Source organism: Callospermophilus lateralis, chromosome 20 (genome assembly GCF_048772815.1).
Source record: "Callospermophilus lateralis isolate mCalLat2 chromosome 20, mCalLat2.hap1, whole genome shotgun sequence".
Classification (NCBI taxonomy): Eukaryota; Metazoa; Chordata; class Mammalia; order Rodentia; family Sciuridae; genus Callospermophilus; species Callospermophilus lateralis.
The window spans coordinates 15,055,374-15,074,470 of record NC_135324.1 but is presented as its reverse complement, the minus strand read 5'-3'; positions in this window follow the sequence as shown (position 1 = coordinate 15,074,470).

The window sequence follows — 19,097 nt, the reverse complement described above, 5'->3', positions numbered from 1 at the left end:
AGGCCCAGAAGCCTCCCCCCTCCCACCCTTCCTGTATTGTTGCTTTTGCTGGAGCATCTCCATGGAGACACAGTCCTGGGAACAGGTTTTATCATGGCCCTAGTGGAACAATGTCTGGCAAATTCCAGAAGGCAGGTTTCAGCAAGTTCTGCAAACCCTGCCATTCTTTGACCATGCAGTAGAGCAGGTGTGCACTGGAGTGGTATTGATTGCCATTCATTGAGCCATAGCTGCCCCCTCCAACAAGGAAGGACTGGGTCTCAGCCTCCTGTGATGGGGTGCACGGGGTGCTCTCAGTGGATGCTCTCTCTCCACCCTGGGTGGTACCTGCTTCTTGTCCCCACTACCCTTATGCTCTTGAGAATTATTTTTAATTCTTACTTGCCAGTGAATAATTATCTCCATTTCTTCTTTATTAAGCAATTATTTTCATTAAAATTTCCTCCTTCAAATTATCATGTTGTCAGCCTGGGGTTGTGGCTCAGTGGTAGAGCGCTTGACTAGCTTGTGGGAGTCACTGGGTTCAATCCTCGGCACCACATTAAAAAAAAAAAAATGAATAAATAAAAATAAAGGTATAAAAATGTTGTATCTGTTTTAAAAAGAAAGTTATTATGTTTGTCTCTCTACTGTTTGAATCCACACTGCTACGACCTCTGATCCACCATGGTGTTATAAACCTCATGACCTTCAAACCCAATTACCTCATTTCTCATCTTCCTAAAACAGTGAAATATTAACTTATAAGGCACACAATTTGTGATAGCAATTGCCCCTGGGGAGAGAAGAGGAAGAAAATGGGGAAAAGATAGCTAACTTTTGCTCTACCTTTTACGTTTTGATTTATTTAAAAGCCCTTGAAGGATTTCCCAATCTGCTGAGGAAGAAATAATTGCAACAGAATTACCCTTCCACTGTGAATAAATAGAAAAACAAAACAGAAATCAATAAAACATTGGCTTCCAGGCATCAGAAAATAGCAGAGCATGACCATGATGATTGGAGGGAGGCCATCAAGAGAGGTGGGCCCTGGGAGGGCCCTGGGAGTGCCCTGCATAATGCCTACAGGTGATTCTCAGGCTCAGTGCAGCCAGGGAAACATTCCATTGGACTGAGAGGAAGGAGAGCTATTTTGGACGAGAAAGAGTTGAATAGAGATAGAACTGTAGGCTTTTGCCCACTTCATATCTTTGAGTCTTTGTCTAAGAACTATCTGCACAAAACTGCATCATTCCTAAGACTGAGGAAAGAACATGGAAAAGATTAGGCTGAACAATCCACTGAGGTTACAGGTCTGGATGCATTAGCATTCCTACCAGTCGGAGCACAAAGGCATTGCAGGGGAATGGTCCATGGGGTTTCCTAAAGGAACAAACCATATTAGTGAGGCCAAATTCGTCCCAGATTAAAGTCTGTTCTGGACCTACCAGAAATATCTCCAAAAGATGGTAAAATTTGATCCATAAGAAGGTACATCTGTGAGCAAACAAAAACCCAACACTTTCTAAAATAAAAACCAAAATCTAGGCACCGTGGCACACACCTTCAATCCAGTAACTTCTTAGGCTGAGGCAAGAAGATTGCAAATTTCAAAGCAGCCTCAGCAACCTCATGAAACCTGACTCAATATAAAATAAAAGGGCTGGGGATGTAGTTCAGTGGTAGAGAAGCCTGGGTTTCAATTCCTAGTACTACCAAAAAAAAAAAAAAAAAAAAAGATAAAAAAGAAAGAAAGAAAGAAACCAAACCCCAACAACATAAAATTAACAATATTCAGTATTGAAGAACAATTACCAGAACAATCTACAAAAATAAACCTAAATGATTTCATTATATACAAGAACCTTGACTATACAAGAACCTTGAAATAGTTATTGTAAATATAAAAAAAATTGCAAAGATTTGGAAAATAACAACTAAAATGATTAAAAAGAAAACATAATGAGAGGCCCAAATAAATTTTCAGAAGTGAATGATTCACTATTGAGAATTCAGACATCATAACAAATGTGATTACCAGAAGAGTAGGCAACAAGAAAGGAAAGATTAGTGGGCTCCAAGTTCTAGCAATAGAAAAATTTTAAAAAATAAAGCACTGAGTAAAAGACTAAACAAGAAATGGTTCAGCACTTCAGAGGGTTGTGGGACAATATTTTTAATAAATTTATTTATTTATTTTAATTAGGTCTATATGACAGCAGAATGCATTTTGATTCATTGTACACAATGGCAACACAACTTTACACTTCTTTGATTGATTGGTGGGGCAATATTATTCTGCCTAAGAAGTAAATCATTATAGACCCCAAAAAGAAGAGAAATGGGCAGAAATAAATACAGAAAATAATAGTAAAATATTGTCAGGTCTTATGAAAATGAAAACTACAGATCCAAGGATTTCAACAAACTCAAGCAAAAGAAACGTACATGCATATGAATGTTAATCTAACTGCTGAAAACCAGTGATTAAAAAGGGCAGTGTCTGGGCTGGCCTAGCATCCCTCAGGCACTGGGTTCGATCCTCGGCACCATATAAAAATAAGCAAATAAAATAAAGGCATTCTGTCCATCTACAACTGCACTTGTTTTAAAGGGAAGGGAAGTGTCCTTAAAATAGCTGGGGGTGGAGGGGGAGACAAAGATAAGAATCTCAGAAGCCTTTTCATCCAAAGCTAACTGAGCTAACAGATAATGCAGTGTAATCTTTAAGAACTGGATATATACATAGATAGTTTTTAATGTAGAGTATTTTTAGATGGTTAAAAAGAAATTGATGTAACAACATTCTCAAAGTTGAGAGTTCTCACCATTAGCAGATTTGCACTACTAGAAATATTAAAGCATTCTTTCAGAGATAAGAAAAAGGATACTACATGAAATGTCTAATTGGCACAATAATTAGTATCAAAAATGTTGATTTTGCTAGAATTTACCTTCTTCATGATCCATATCCTTTACCTCTGTTCTTTAACTGTTGGTGAAAGCAGAGTTTATTGAAGACAAAATTCATTATAGATTCATGCAATGCAAATCAAGTATGTGGTGCTATTCAAGATTCCTTGTTTTCATTATAATTTGATTTCTGAGTACAGTTCCTAGAGTAAAATTTCTGGGGATTTAAGGAAACTATTTTTGCCATTTTCCATTACTTTCAAATCCTTTCAACTACCACCAGGACAGATTTGAAGATGAGACAGATAAGTTGAACAACTACTTTTCATTCTGTGGTATATCCAGAAATTTAAAGGGACAAACTTCGGACACATGAAATTATGTGGATTATCCTCTAATGCCCAATGCTAAGTAAAACAAGTCAGGAGTAAAAGTGTTCCATGCTGTGTGCTGTAGGATTCACTTATGTAAAATTTTAGGACAAAACAAACAAGAGTGAAAGAAAGCTATCATAATCTGCACAGTGTGGTGTTAACACAGTAAATGAACAGAGAAAACATAAATCAGCTCACACACATATGGCTAATTGATTGCCAGTGAAGGTGTCAGGGACATTCATTGAGGAATAGATAATCTGTCCACCAGGGCTGCTTCAAAACTCACATATCTACATAGAAGAAAATGGACCTAGACCCTTACATCATATGCAAAAGTTAAATAAAGAGTAAATAAAGAGTAACTCTAAACATATTTTAGTTTTAAATTACTGTGTTAGGTAAAATTGTTTACATATGGCATAAAAGAATTAACTACCAAATTAAAATAGTGATAATTTTAAGAGTTCATCAAAATTTTTAAAAAAACAAAAAACTTTTCCCTTAGAAAGATATTTTTAACAAAATGAAAGAGAAAGGGTCACTGTTAGAAAATATTCACCAAACATTTCTGGTAAAGGGCTCATATACAGAATATCCAAAGATCTCTTTTCATGGAGTATGTAGCTAACAACTGAAGAAACTAACAAACTGTTTTCTGAAGTAGTGGTCATATTTTACATTCCTAAATGCGGTATCTGGGAGGCCCAAGGGTACTTCTTCCTTCACAATGTATCATATGGTCGGTCTTTGTAATCTTTGTCATGGAAATGAGTATGTGGTTACTTTAATTAGGGTTTAATCTGTGTCCATCTATAGACAAAAATGCTGAGGCTTTTTTCCTGGGTTTATTTATTTGACATTCATTCATATATATATATATATATCCTTATAATATATATTACTGTATATATGTATATGTATGTATGTGTGTATGTATATATATATATATATATATATATATATAACTTTATCTTTGGTCCAGTATCTTTATCATGGTGCTAGTCTTCTTGCTATAGGAAAGAGCTTTGAGACTAATGATTGGGTTGACTCAGCCACAGTTATAGATTCGGAAGCTAACATTTAGCAAGGCTAGATGGCTTAAGTTTTGCAGCTAATGAGTAGTCAAGAGACTTGATTTTGAGCTATAAAAACTCAGATTTGTACAATCCGAAAGCCTATGTCCTCATATATTTATCTATTTCTTCCACTATAGTGTATGTTCCCTGTGATGTCAATTTTACGTAGCCACTTGACTGGGCCAGAGGGTGCCCAGGTGTTTGATAAAAACACCCTTCTGTATCTGTCTGTGAGGGTGTTTTGGGAAGAGACTGAATTGTTCTGCTGAGTTATGCAGGCGGTCCTTCCTGCTGTGAATGTGCTTGATGTGACCTGTTGACATCCTGAATAGAACAGAGAGGCTGATGGTGTGGTGATTCTCTTTTTCTGATTGTTTGGAGCTGGAATCTGGCTTTTGTACCTCTGCACACAGACTTGGACTGGCTTTATGCCACCTGTCTTTCTTGTTTTCAGGCTTTAGGACTTGGAGGAAGGCTGTACCTGCAACAGGTCTCCGAGGTCTCAACTTGCCATCTGCAGACCTCAGCAATTCTTTGTATTCACAACCTGGTAATCCAGTTTGTAGGGGTTCTGTGTTTGGGATTGGGATCCCTGATGACTTCAGGGCTGTGGCATGCTCAGTGCCTGGGAACGTTTCTGTGCAGAGGCCTAGGATGTCTGGTTGCTATGGCAATGTCCTCCATGCTAGAGTCTTATCAGCTTCCACCTTAATCTTAGCTTCCACTTTAATCATAACTCCTGGGAATAAAGGAACTTGCTGGCTGGATAAATACAATGTTTCACCAAGCTCTGGAGCTCCTGGAGCTGCCCACCCAACAGTAACTTCAGACAATGAACCTTCTCGAGAGCTGCACAAATCTCCTAACATTGCACATTGTAACTGTGAAATGTAACTGCAGAATAAGCAACCTTACTGATACTCTAAACAACAATGTGGTTATGGTACTAATGACCCAATGTAACCTATGGGTATAAATAAACGTGGCCGCTTGGACAAAGAGCCACTCTGCCACCTTGGCTGCCCCTGCCCCTGCAACTTTTATTGTTCTTTATACCAGTTCCTTACAATCACTGTCTCTCCTATTTATATGAATACGTATGTCTATTCTGATTCTGTTGCCCTGTAGAACTCTAGCTAATATACTCCCTGAGAATGATTTTCTGCATAAGAAAAGAATACCTACATTTAGGCCAGGTATCTCAGTGCCGGCATGAATGGACAACTCCTTACTAAGAGACTGTGAAAGTTCTCACGGAATTTTGGATCCACAGGTCAGGGTGAAAATTGTCATCGAATAAAGATTCCGATGGGTTTCTATTACCATTAATGTTTTAATAAAGGGAAACCACACATTGTAAAAAAAGCAAAGAATTATGGAATTTGGGGCAAGGAATTGAAGAAGCATCTAGTTTGGAGAGTTCCCAGCATAACAATGGTGAATTGATTGAGTTAGAATCTTTCAACCCTCTTGAGTTTATTTAATAATTCATATGCCAAGTGCCCTAAAAGCTCTCAGATCTTTGAATGAAAACAGGCATCTGGTAAGTTAAAGGTTGACACAAATCCTGTCCCGTGTCATTCTGTTTTGATACAGTACTCAAGATATGATCTTCTGCCACTTTTTTTTTAGTGCTCATTTATTCAAAGGGAAATGCGTCTTCTTTGTTCTTTCCTCAATTCCAATACATCTAATAGTAAAAGTGAAAATCATCTAAGAACTATAAATGTTGGCATGCATTTATACTCTAAGAGGATAATACATATGATTGAATTACTTCCACTTGCATAGAGACAGTTGGCATTCAACTAGCAATTTTATCATGATCAAAGCTATTCAGATATTTTTTTTTCCAATCTGAGTTTAGTGTCATGCACTCTGAGTATAGGGCCTATAAATTTTGCTCAAACCATAGAGGTAGGGGTGTGTGTGTGTGTGTGTGTGTGTGTGTGTGTGTGTGTGTGTGTGTATGTGGTGTGTATGTGTGTATGTGTGTTAATAAGTTATTGAAGGGAGGAAAAATAGAGTTACATGTAACTAAAGACCAATAGGAATTTAAGAGGTTTCATAAAATGCTGTATCTACACCTGTGACAAGACTAATAATGTCAGAGAAATGAGAGGCAATAAAATCTTCCTTTAATTTATGATTGGCAAAGCATCTGCTGAGATGAGGTCCATAAACCACAGGGCACGTGGGTGACAACGTGTGTGCCTTATGGTAGTCTGCAGCGGCAATAGGGAGAAAGAAAACATTCCCAAGAACAGGAAATTTCATTTCTCTGTTTAAGTGAGCTGAAATTTACTGGCTATCAACATGGTTTTACACACTGTATAAAAGATGGCACAGCTCCTTCCCCCACCATCTAGCCTTAAAGCACACATTTAAATTTTGTTATTCAATGAGCAACTTATTCTAATAAGTTCATGTTTTTAAGACCTAATTCTCATTTACACCTGATTGTTCAAAATATGTGTATATTTTTCAAAACAGGGCAAAATTTATATTCATATGCACTTTATCATTGTCCTCTGGGAGCCTGATTTTCTACAGAATTAGATTTGAATTCCCAGCATTTTGATGACTCTTTAATAAATGCATTAAGTATGAAGGGAATTCGGTTTATTTTATTCAACATTTATGTATGCCCAGAAGTTAATTGCAAGAGAATTCTCTTAGACCTCTTAAAATATAGAGATTTCGGGTAGTAACCTAAGACACAACTTTGGAAATTATTAAAAATTGTAAACGATGTTTAGGCTGTGATTAAGAGCACCCCCTTAGAAAGCAGAATATACTTTAAACCCCACTAATATCTCTTTAGATGCACCCAAATTGTTACTATTTTTACATTTAAAAAGTGTACATTTAGGGCTGAGGCTGTATCTCAGTGGTAGAGCGTCTGCCTTGCACATGTGAGGCACTGGGTTCGATCCTCAGCATCTCATAAAAATACATAAATGAAGATATTGTATCCATCTACAACTCAAAGAATTTTTTTTAAAGTGCAAATTTAAGCCAACTGTGGTAGTGCATACCTATAATTCCAGCAAATTAGGAGGCCCAGACAGGAGGATCCCAGGTTCAAAGTCAGCTTCAACAACTTAGCGAGGCCCTATCCTCAAAATAAAAATAAAATAAAAAAAGGTTGGGGATAGCTCAGTGATAAAAACACCTGGGTTAAATCACCAGTATAACAGCTGTAATCCCAGTGGCTCAGAAGAAGGAGGCAGGAGGATTGTGAGTTGAAAGCCTTAGAAATTTAGCAAGGCACTAAGCAATTCAGTGAGACCCTGTCTCTAATAAAATAGAAAATAGGGCTAGGGATGTGGCTCAGTGCCCCTGAGTAATTCCTGGTACCCCAAAAAACAAAAATTAAAAAAAGATCAAATACATAAATAGAAATGCGAATTGAAGCCATGCAGATAAAGCTCGATGCAAACCCCACGTGTCATCTTGAGCAGGCTGACTTTGCATGAAGAAGTCCTCCTCTCATTTTTGTGATGAGATCAATTGAATTCCTCTGATTAAATCACCAGGAAGTGGGTATGTGTACACGATATGTTCTTTAAACAGATGACTTAGCCATAGATGTTTACGATCCCAGAGTTTTATTTTACCCTCAAGTGAAAGCAATAAGAAAAGTGTGAAAGAAAATGCAGTTTCCATTTATCTGGGTCAAATGTTACAGATTTAAATTTGGATTCCTTGTATGTCACAGCATTGCACATAAACCTGTTCTGCATCGTCCAATTCTTATTGACACGAGTTCCCCTAACGGAAAGTCATAAAACAGCTCTCTTACACAAGCATAAACTTCACAATGTGACTCATTGCCAACTCTTGGCCTTATAGACAGGGTTGTCCCATGACTATCCTCCCCTTTCCAGGGAAATCTGAATTAGTAAAATTATTTGTTTTCCATAAAGGAGATGGTGAGCTGCAAAGACATGACTTAAAAGTAGTTATCGGATTTCTATACGCAGTCCCTTTATTCTTGTTATTTTACTATCAGGCAATATTCTGAATATTTCATATTTTAGCATAAATATTTTAAGCCTGGAGAAGATCATTCTTTAAAGGGAAGCTGTCTTGTGATGGCAGTTGGTGTTTTTTTTCTATTTCCAGCTGTGCATTGGAATTATCCAAGAGTACTTAAAAAATAGATCCATTCTGGAAATGAGTCCCATAAAATCTGAGGTAACAGGCAGGTGGTGGATCTCAGCATTTGGCATAGTTAATAAAGTCCTTCCGTCCTGTCGGATCCCACAGGGAACACTACCCTTTCCACGAGGTTTCATGGCTCTTAAGTTGGCCAGGATCTTCTCTGGCTCACAAGGTTGTTGTTTAAGACAGTGCCAAGAACCTTCTTTAGTTAGTTAGGTGGTTGGTGGCGGTTTTCTTAAGACTGACCCATTTATTCTTTGGCCTCATAAAATCCTAGTCCTTATAAGTCCGTCTTACACTCACCCAATTAGTTTTGCAACATGTGTATTTCTATTATTTTAGCTTGGCAACTACAAATGTTTCATAGTTTAATGAGCTGTTTCAAGCAGACAGGAGCATAGAGAATCTCGAAGGTAACCAGTGTTAAGGCTTCTGGGTAAATTAGCAGCTGATGAGCCCACAGATACCACCAACTATGTTGTGCAAAAGGTACAGAATAACATCATTTTGTGTTTCTGGACTGCTCTATTATTTTAATTAGAAAACTCTCATTGAGCATAGTAATTTATAATAAAGTAAAATACTATGTACATGAGTAATACCTGTTTATATCATGTAGATTAGTTTTAAAAAATGCATCCCTTACCCAACTTCCTGACATTAAAAATATTTAAACCTAAACAAATATTAAAAGAGAGCACCATTTGTAAAAGAGGCTATTTTTTCTCCAATGCACGTTTTATGGCGCCTGCTCTAGATTTCAGATCATCACCCTGCCCCATATCTATCTGGTCATACAAACTTTTCTGCTTTTGTCTGATGAATCATAAGAAAGTATTTGGCAAACGTTAAAATTTTTATCTCTAAATATTTTTGCTGTGTATCTTCTAAGGAAAATAGAATTTTCTCTGTGACCACAATGCCATTATGGCACTTAAAAAATCAACATCAAGAGCTGAGTTTGTGGTTCAGTGGTAGAGCGCTTGCCTGGCACACATGAAGCCCTGGGTTCCATTCTCAGCACCACATAAAAATAAATAAAGGTATTATGTCCATCTACAACTAAAAAATATGAAAAATTAACATCAGTAAAATAACATCTTACGTAAGTGTCATATAAATTTTTCCCATCTAGCTCCAATAATTTTTATATTTCTTTCCTTTCAAAAGTTCATTCAGAATCCACCAGAGGCATGCACGGAACTTCTTTTATGATATATTACTCACACTTAATCTAAAACAATCCCCTTGCTGCTTTGTTAATTTTTTATATTACTTTTTTTCTTTTTTCTTTCTTTCTTTTCTTTTCTTTTCTTTCTTTCTTTTTTTTTTTTTTTTTTTTGGTACCAGGGATTGAACCCAGGGCCGCTTAATGACTGAGCCACATCCCCACCCCTTTTTCATGTTTTATTTTGAGACAAGGACTTGCTAAATAGCTTATGGCTGAGGCTGGGCTCAAACTTGCCATCCTCCTGCCTCAGCCTCTTCAGCTGCTAGAATTACAGGTAAGTGCCTTTGCAACTAGCTGCATTACTTAATTTTTGAGACTTCAGATTTATTTTTGTTGTTGCGATTGTCAAGATTTTTTCTCCTTCTGAATTTTCTGGGCAGTTTCTATTCTTTTTGGAGTGGGAATGGTTTGCAGGAGATTAAACTCAGGGGCACTCAATCACTGAGCCACATTCCCAGCCCGTTTTGTATTTTATTTAGAGACAGGGTCTCACTAAGTTGTTTAGCACCTTGCTTTTGCTAAGGCTGGCTTTGAACTCGAGATCCTCCTGCTTCAGCCTGGGATTACAGCTGTGTGCCACAACACCCAGTTTCTGGGCAGTTTCTTATCCTTTGTGCTAGGCCATAGATTTTAACCTAATATGTAAATAATGGTATTTATTAATAAGTCATATCAGGAAGCATATGATATCTTTTTATTGCCCTATTAATGTTGCCATATGATAACTTGGTGGAGATAAGGACCATGAGATATCTCTATTTTAAGAATCCATTTTTTTCTACCATAAAAAGCTAATTCTAGTCTGATATTAAAAGAACTCATGAGAAAATTTTTTTCTTTGTTCTCTTTAAGTCACTCTTAGCTTTGTTTAAAATAATCATTGAATATGGTCACACTCTGTTGTTGTGGTTCAGATGTGGAACGTCCCTCCCAAATCTCATGTGTTATGCAATGTACCAGTGTTCAGAAGTGAAAAGACGGGGTTATGAGCTGTAACCTCATCAGTGGATTAATCCATTTGATGAATAATCTCAGTAGATTCCTGGGTGGTAACTGTAGGCAGGGGCATGACTGAAGGAAGTAGGTCACTGGGAAAATACCCATGGGGATTATATCTTGACCCTGGCTTCTCTCCTCCTTCTCCTTCCTCCTCCTCCTCCTCCTCCTCCTCCTCCTCTACCTTCTTTCTTCTCTCCCCCTCCCTCCCTCTCTTCCTCTCTCTGTCTCTCCCCCCCTCCCCGTGTCCATCTCTCTTTCTCTCTCTCTCCACATCCTAGCTGCTATGTGCTGAGCTACTTTCCTTCACCACACCCTTGATGTCCTGCCTTACCTCAGACTCAGATCGGTGGGGTCCTCTGACCATGGATCGAGAACTCTGAAACCATGAGTCCAAATCAACTTCCCCTTCTAAGTTGTTATTATCAGGTCTTTTTATTCATAGCAATAAAAAGATGAGTAACACACACTCAATGTCTCAACTCTGAGAAAAGCTGTAAGATCAGGTACACGTCCAGGGTGTTCAACCTGCACTAGGTTTCCACCAGATGAGGTAGAATGTATTCTAGTTAATAATCCTTTGTCAAACATGAGATTTGTGTGTATTGTCTCCTAGTACATGGTTTATATTTTTATCATCTTTTCCACATGAAGAGTTTGAATTTTGGTGTGATCCGATTTTCAAAGTTTTCCTTTTGTGAATCATGTGGTTGGTGTCAAGCATAAGAATTCTTTTTTTCTGATTCTACATCCTAAATATTCTATTCTCTCTCTCTCTTTCTCTCTCTCTCTCTCTCTCTCTCTCTCTCTCTCTCTCTTTGCTAAACATTTTAGAATAGTACATTTAAGTTCAAGATCCATTTTATCTATCAAGTCAATTTTTGTGGTTGTGCTTGTTTATGTTTTTTTTTCCTGTAGATATCCAGGTGCTTCTACAACATTTGATGAAAGTATTTTCCTCATTCCATTGAATTTCTTTGCTTCTTTGTAAAAAAAATTAATTTTGCATGTTTTAGTGATTTAACTTCTGGGATTTTCCTTCTATTCATTAAACTATTTGTCCTTTTTTGGCAAATGACTCTCTGACTAAATTCTGTAGGTTCTATAGATACATAGTAAGACAGAATTTGTAGAATATGTCTTTCCACATTATTCTCCTTTGTCAAGATTATTTTAGCATGCTTGACCCATGTCTTTTCATGTGAATTTTAGAATAAGTTTTTCTATGTCTACAGAAACCTTACGGGAATTTTGATATGAGTTGTATTAAACAAATAGACCAATTCATGAAGAATTGTCATCTTTATTATGTTATCTCCCAATCCATGAATAAGAAATGTGTCTACATTTATTCAAGACTTCTTTCTTTCTTCAGTATATCTTACTGTTTACCAGACAGATCTTGTTTGTTCCCTTCAGTGTATACCTAAGTACTTCCTTCTGATCTTTTCATTCTTTTTTCCTTTTGAGTACTTGTATTGTACTTTAAATTTAGATTTCTGCATGCTCCTTCTCATATTGAAATAGGATTGATTTTTGTGTGTTGAACTTCTGCCTACAATCTTGCTAAATTCATTTTTTTTTTTTACTTCTAGGAGATTTTTTGTAGATTGCTTGGAATTTACCATATAGACATCTTTTCACATGCAAGTAGGAACAGTTTTATTTTGTTCGTCATAATCTGCATGGCCTTTACATATTTTTTTTTCTTGCCTTATTGTGATGGCTGGAACTTGCAGCACTGTGTGAATAACAATGAGTAAAAGATACCTCTTTACCTTGTGTTCAACCTTAGTGGGAAGCATTGAGCCTTTCCCCCTTAAGTATAATGTTGGCTGAAGTCATTTGTAACAGATGCTCCTTTGTTAATGACTATGTTCCCCCCAAAATTCATGTGCTGAAACCCCAACCCCCAAGGTGATATTCTTAGGAGGTGGGACTTTTGTAGGTGATCATAATAGTCATTAACTCAGAGACCTTATGAATGGAATTAATGCCTTATTAAACAGACCTCAGAGGGCTCCCTTGCCCCTTCCTGCCATGTGCAAACACCATGAGAAGATGAGAGAACATTTGGCCTTTGGCCTTTGGCTTATTTCATTTAGCGTAATATTTTCTAGGTTCATCCATTTACAGGAAAATACCATAATTCTGTTCTTCTTTTAGGCTGAGTAATATTCTATTGTGTATATGTACCAAATTTTCTTTACCCATTCATCTATTGAAGGGCACCTAGGTTGCTTCCATAGTTTAGCTATGGTGAGTTGAGGTGCCGTAAACATTGATGTGGCTGCATCCATGTAGCATGCTGATTTCAAGTCCTTTGGGTATAAACTGAGGAGTGGCAGTACTTTTCTTTCAGCATCTGGGAAACTGTTGTGCCCCTTCCTTGGATCTCCACGGGCTCAAAAGATAAATGCTCTGCCATTTGAATCAGCTCCTCTGTGAATAATGCATTGTTTCCCTCAGACAGTTATTAATGGTTTTCTTCATTTCTAGTTTCACAAGTTTAATCATGAGGTGGTGTTCTGTGAATTTCTTAAGTGCACCCTATCTTTAATTGACTCAGATTCTTTACCTATAGATTAATGTCTTTTACCAAATTCTGGAAGATTGCAGTCATTATAGTTTGAGTATTTTTCTAGCTCTATATTCTCTCTCCTCTTCTTCTCAAACATTTTCATGTGCATAGCAGATTTTCTTTTTTGCTCCACAGGCTCCCAAGTCCTGTTGTTCAGAATGAGGACATTCTGTTGGTCTGTCTTCAACTTAACCAAATCTCTCCTTTTCCATTTCTGTTCTGTTGTTAATTGCACCCAGGGGAAGCTTTTATTTTAATTACTGTGTTTTTCATCTATCTAAGTATTCTTTGTTTATTTTTATGACTTTTTTCCCTTTGTAATTTCTAATTTTTTTCAAGATAATTCATAATGATTTTATCAAGACTCCTTTAAAAATGCACCTTGGGTTACACCAGTGTGTATATCCACGTAATCATCTTGGTTTTCATATCAGTGGACTATCTTTCTCATTCAAATTCCAACTTCCTGGCTCTTGAGTGACTTGGGGCTGTCCCTTGGATACCTGGTTATTAAGTCAGGAGGCCCTTAATCCTTCCTAAGTCTCCTATTCATCAGGAGTCCACCCTGGTTAGGTTTCTCATGTTGATGGTGGCCTTTGGGTGGCAGACATTTCCATGACACTTTAGCTGTGAAAGCCCATATAAATGTGACCTGGGTATAGTTAATAATTGAGCCATTGCTTCTCAATCTCTGCTGGTGCTGATTGGGACTGCAGCGATGACTTCCCTGGACCTCTGGGTATCTTGGTGTTACCTTCTGCAGTAAGGAGGTAGGTGGAAGTCACTGCACCTGGCTCGTCTTAGGATGTTAGGTTGAGGGCAGGGGGACACCAGGGCTCATTAGTTCATTAGTGCTGCACAGACTCTCCTACTAGAGTCCTGCTGCTTATTCTGAGAGCAGATCAGACTGCCCACCAGAACCCAGATGAATCAGGGATTGGGTCGCCCCCCCAGCCCCCCGCCCCCGGACTTTGGAGATGCTGCTACAGAATGGTTAACCTGGTTGCTCCTGTGGAGGAGAGCTCCGGACTTCCCACTAGCACTCTGTTGGACTTACTCTTTCCTCCTCTTTGTCCCCCAAAGAGCAGCAGTTCCTGGTTTTCTCTTCTGTCTGTTAGCCACGGTAGATTGCAAGCCTCTGAGGTGCCCTGTCTAGGAAATATGGGAGATAAAAATAAAACGGATCATGCTATCTTCCTCAAGTTCTGAGAGCTCTGCCCAGTATGACTTCTGCTTCCAGCTTCTGGAGTTCTCTGTCAATTTCCTTTAATTATTTTCAGAGTGTGTGATTAGATTTAGTGTGTAGGATCAGGAAAATGTGGCTCTCTTAGTTTGTATTTTAAGTATTTGCATCATGTATGACTTTACTGAGTATTTTTCCCTGAAAGTGGAAACGGCATAAGCTAGGAAGAATAGACCCACAAGATTCACCTACACACTGGGAACATGCATGGAGATCCTGAATCCCTTCTCCTGTCCGGCTGTTTTGGAACATGGAATGTGTCTTGGCTGCAGTTTCTCCACTGCTTGGGAAATTATAGCCGGTGGATATTGACATATAATATTGAAGAGACCTATTTTACATTGGAATTCCAAAAATAGAAATAAATCAAAATTTTTGGTTTCTTGAACAAACAAATATTTTTAGCTGCATGGAAACCAGGTGTTAAGGACCATTGACTTTGATCTCTTTTCAAGGTTGGAGATTAGCATTGATGAAGACAAATGGCCCTGTTAAGATTGAGATTAAAGCTGTGATGCATTATGCAAACAAACAAAAACAAAACAAAACAACATACACGGGATCTGCAATTCAATTTGTCTAAGAAATTATGCATATTAAACCTTAAATGCCTTTAACTGCCTAATCTACTGGTAATGGATTTCAATGTCTGAAGGTCAGGGTATAGTCTTACTCTCCTTGCTCAAGAAATATGTAGGAAAAGTGCTGAGGAGCCATGGAAGAATGAAGAAGTCATATATGGACAAAGATGACCATGACTCTGCTGCTTGAACTCTGCAGAAAAATGCAGGTATGACCCTGGGATATTTCCTAGTTTATATACTTCAATTATACAGACTTTTAGATATTGCTCCTATGGTGCAGGCAAAGAAAATGCATAGAGGTTCAATGCAATCAATTTTGGAAAAAAAAAAACAGAACACAGAGCTAAGAGACAACCTACAGAATTGGAGAAAATATTTGCAAACTGTATATCAGACAAGAAGGCAATATCCAGAATTTATAAGAAACTCAAATCAATAGCAAAAACAAAACACAACAACAAATAATCCAACTAAAAGTGGGCTGAAGAGCTCTGAGTAGGCATTTGTCCAAAGAAGATATACAAATGGCCATCAGATCAAAAAAAAAAAAAAAAAAAAAAAAGAATTCAACATCACTAACCACCAGGGAAATGCAAGTCAAGACCACAGCACATTACTCCAATTAGAATGTCTACTAATAAAAGTCACAGAAATAGCAAATGCTGACAGGGATGCAGAAGAAGAACTCATATGCTTCAGGTGGAAGTGTAAATTAGGACAGCCATTCTAGAAGCTTCCTTAAAAAATGAAGAAAAGAACTAGTATCAGGTCCACCAATCCTACCACTAGCTGTAAAGCAAAATGGAACCTGTATGTCCAAAAGCCACCTGCAGTTCCATGTTTGTTGCAGTCCTATTTACAATAGCCAAGGAATGGAACCAACCTCCATGCCCACCGATGGACAAATATGGTACTTGTGTACAATGAATGCTGCCTGGCCGTACAAAGGATGAAACCCTATCATTTGCAACCATATGGCTGGAACCATAGGACATAATGTTAAGTGAAATAAGCCAAGCACAGAAAGATTAAACCACATGATTTCACTCACATGTGGAATCTGAAAACAAAAAAAAACCATCTCAAGAAGTTGAGAAGAATAGCTCCTAGAGACACGGAAATTAGCTGAAAGTGGGGATATGGAGAAGGTGTGGCACAGTGTGGCAGGTGACAGGAGAAATAAGTTCTGGTGTTCTATTGCATAGCAGAGAGGCTATAGTTGACAAGGATATGTTGCAAATTTCAAAATAGCTAGTGAATGTACTCACCATAAATAAATGAAAGTTTAAGAGGAGGGTCATGTTATTCTAAGTTGATCTTTACACAGTATATACATAAATTGAACTGTCACATTAAACCTCCAATTATTACCTCTCAATCAAAATAATAAAAATAATAAATAAAAAACAATGTTTATAGCATTCCTGTCATGTGGCCACCCTCAGAGAAACTGCATTCTGGGGGAAAATAAATAAGATAACAAATATACAGTGTAATGTGACATAGTGGAAACTTCAGTAAAAGGATAAGTAACATACAAGGCGGTGAAGAGTCGTGTTTTAGAAAGGTTTGTCAGGGAATAGCTCTCTACAGAAATGAGACTTTTAACAGAGAGCCAAGGAGGAGAAGGAGTCAGTTATGTTAAGATTTGCAGGAAAGGTGTTTTATGCAAAGGTGACACAAAGTGTAAAGTTCAGAGAGTGGAAGCTTACTTGGCACATTCAGAAAAGCAAGAGGACCTGTTTGTCTAGGGGGACACAGGGAGCTGGGGTTGGGAGTTGGTGCTGTGTAGAAGGACAATCAAGGTCATCAAGTGGATTTTCAATGGCAGTTGAAAGCATTGGTAAATGTTGTTGATTTATATTTCATTCTAACCATAATTAGAAGCTGTTAGCGTATTGCAAAGGGAAACCCAGTAGCCTCTGTGTCTCTAGTTTAAAAAGGCACTCTGCTGGCCGGAATAAATAATAGAGCAGGAAGGGAGGAGTGAGACCCAAGAAACAGGAGGCCAGGTGAATCTCAGCAGAAAGTCACCTGTTGCTCAGACCAAGGTGATTGCCGTGAAGGTGGGAGGTGGGAGGATTCTCAATGTCTTGGAGATAAATCTGCCAGAACTTGCTGATATATTGCACGTGGAATGTGGAGGAAGGAGATGACCTAGAGATGATGCCCTATATTTGATTTGAGTGCCTAAATGATCAGCACCAACCGATATTATTTGAAATAGGAAAGACTGAAGGATCTTGTTTGGCAATTAATTTGAAGATGTCCTTTGGGCATCCAAGTGGATTGTAAAAAAAAAAAAAAAAAAAAAAAAAAATCCATTGAACCATTGAAATCTGGCCTTCTGAGTTGAAGTTAAGGTTGGAGACGGAGATGGTGCAGTCCTTGTCTATCAGGTAGCTTCACTGAAGGAAGAAGTTGTTGGAGAGGGTGAAGTGGCTCTAGTCTGAGTCTTGGGCAGTTATGTCTTTGCAGGTGAAGAAGGAAAGAGTTAGGAAGAGATATGTGTACCAGAATAATTTCCTCTGTAGGCTACGGACAGAAAAAGGGTTGATAGGTAGAGAAGACGTGGATAGGCTCCCTTTGGATAAGGCATTTGGAGAGCTCCATTGGAATTGACTTAGTTAGCAGCATCCAAAAGGCCGATTAGCAATGGAAATTCTGTCTAGAGTCAAGCAGATGCCACTCATCTAACACTCAGCCGAAGCACCTTGGTCTAAGTCAGGAGCAGTGACATTCTCAAACTATCCCAGGTAGGCGTGGAGAGAGAGCAGGGTCAGGACAGGTGAGACTCTCCCTATAACTTAAGTAGCACAAGTAAAGTTGGTAATTACAATTAATCATGAGAGACAGAGGAGGAATGTCCTAGAATACAATTGAGATAGTCCTCGTTGCCCTTTTTAGTTTAAAAATGCTTATACATCATTAGAAAACTCAAATTATACTGAAAACAATGAAGTTCACTCATTCAAATTTCATTTGTTCAATGAAGAATTATTATTAAACACTTTTTTTCTATATGCCAGGCCCTGTTTTAGAGTTATGAGGTGCTAGAGACTGCTATGAAGACGGTGGCTAGCAGAGAATGGGTACTCAGTAGATCAAAACTCTCTAAAGATGGGTTGTTCATGGCTCTGGCATTTTGAAGGCTCTTGCAAACCTAATCTGGAGATCCAGAGAGTTTTGTTTGGTTTACTGAACTTGGCCTGTTTATCCCCTAAAAGCTTGCTGGTTTATAGTCTTGAAGTTAAAATTCTGACTTACCATTAGAAAAATAAGGGTGTGGTTGTGCAGGGGGCAGACTCACAGTGACCCAATGCCTGAGATTGATGTATAGATGAAAGCTTTGCAGATATACTAGTTGGTAGTGAGAGCTGTAACTTTGGAGCATGTTTAATGGTGTCTCACATGTCGTCCACTGGCTCTCGGGCTCAATTTCCTAGGCCAAATTGTGATCTGAAAATCACATGGTGGGCAAGGGATTAATGATGTGAGGTATAAGATTTCAACTGTACCTAAGTGTTTAATGCTTGCATCTGCAAACTATAGGGATGCACTACCCACTGAGACTGACCTTATTAATTCCTGGGATCACAGTGGCAATTTCCCCTCCTGGACAGTTCTTCAGACAGGGACAGGCAATCCATGCATTTATAATTGCTTCTCATTTGCATTTCTTCCTACTCTACATTCTGTTAGACACACTCGCAGGGATATTAAAAATTCCATCAGGTTGCAATGGAGCCCTGTTGGCATCGTATGGCGTTACATATTTCTCCTTTGATCTTCAGTGGGCTGATTTTGCAGTTTATGGTTTAACTCTGAGAGTCAATATACTTGCCTCCTTTCTAACTTCCGAGGAACACCTTTATTGGGGCCAAAAAAAAAAAAATGGAGAAATGAGCAACCCATGTGGAGAGGCCAGAAGAAAACCACAAAAGCCGTCA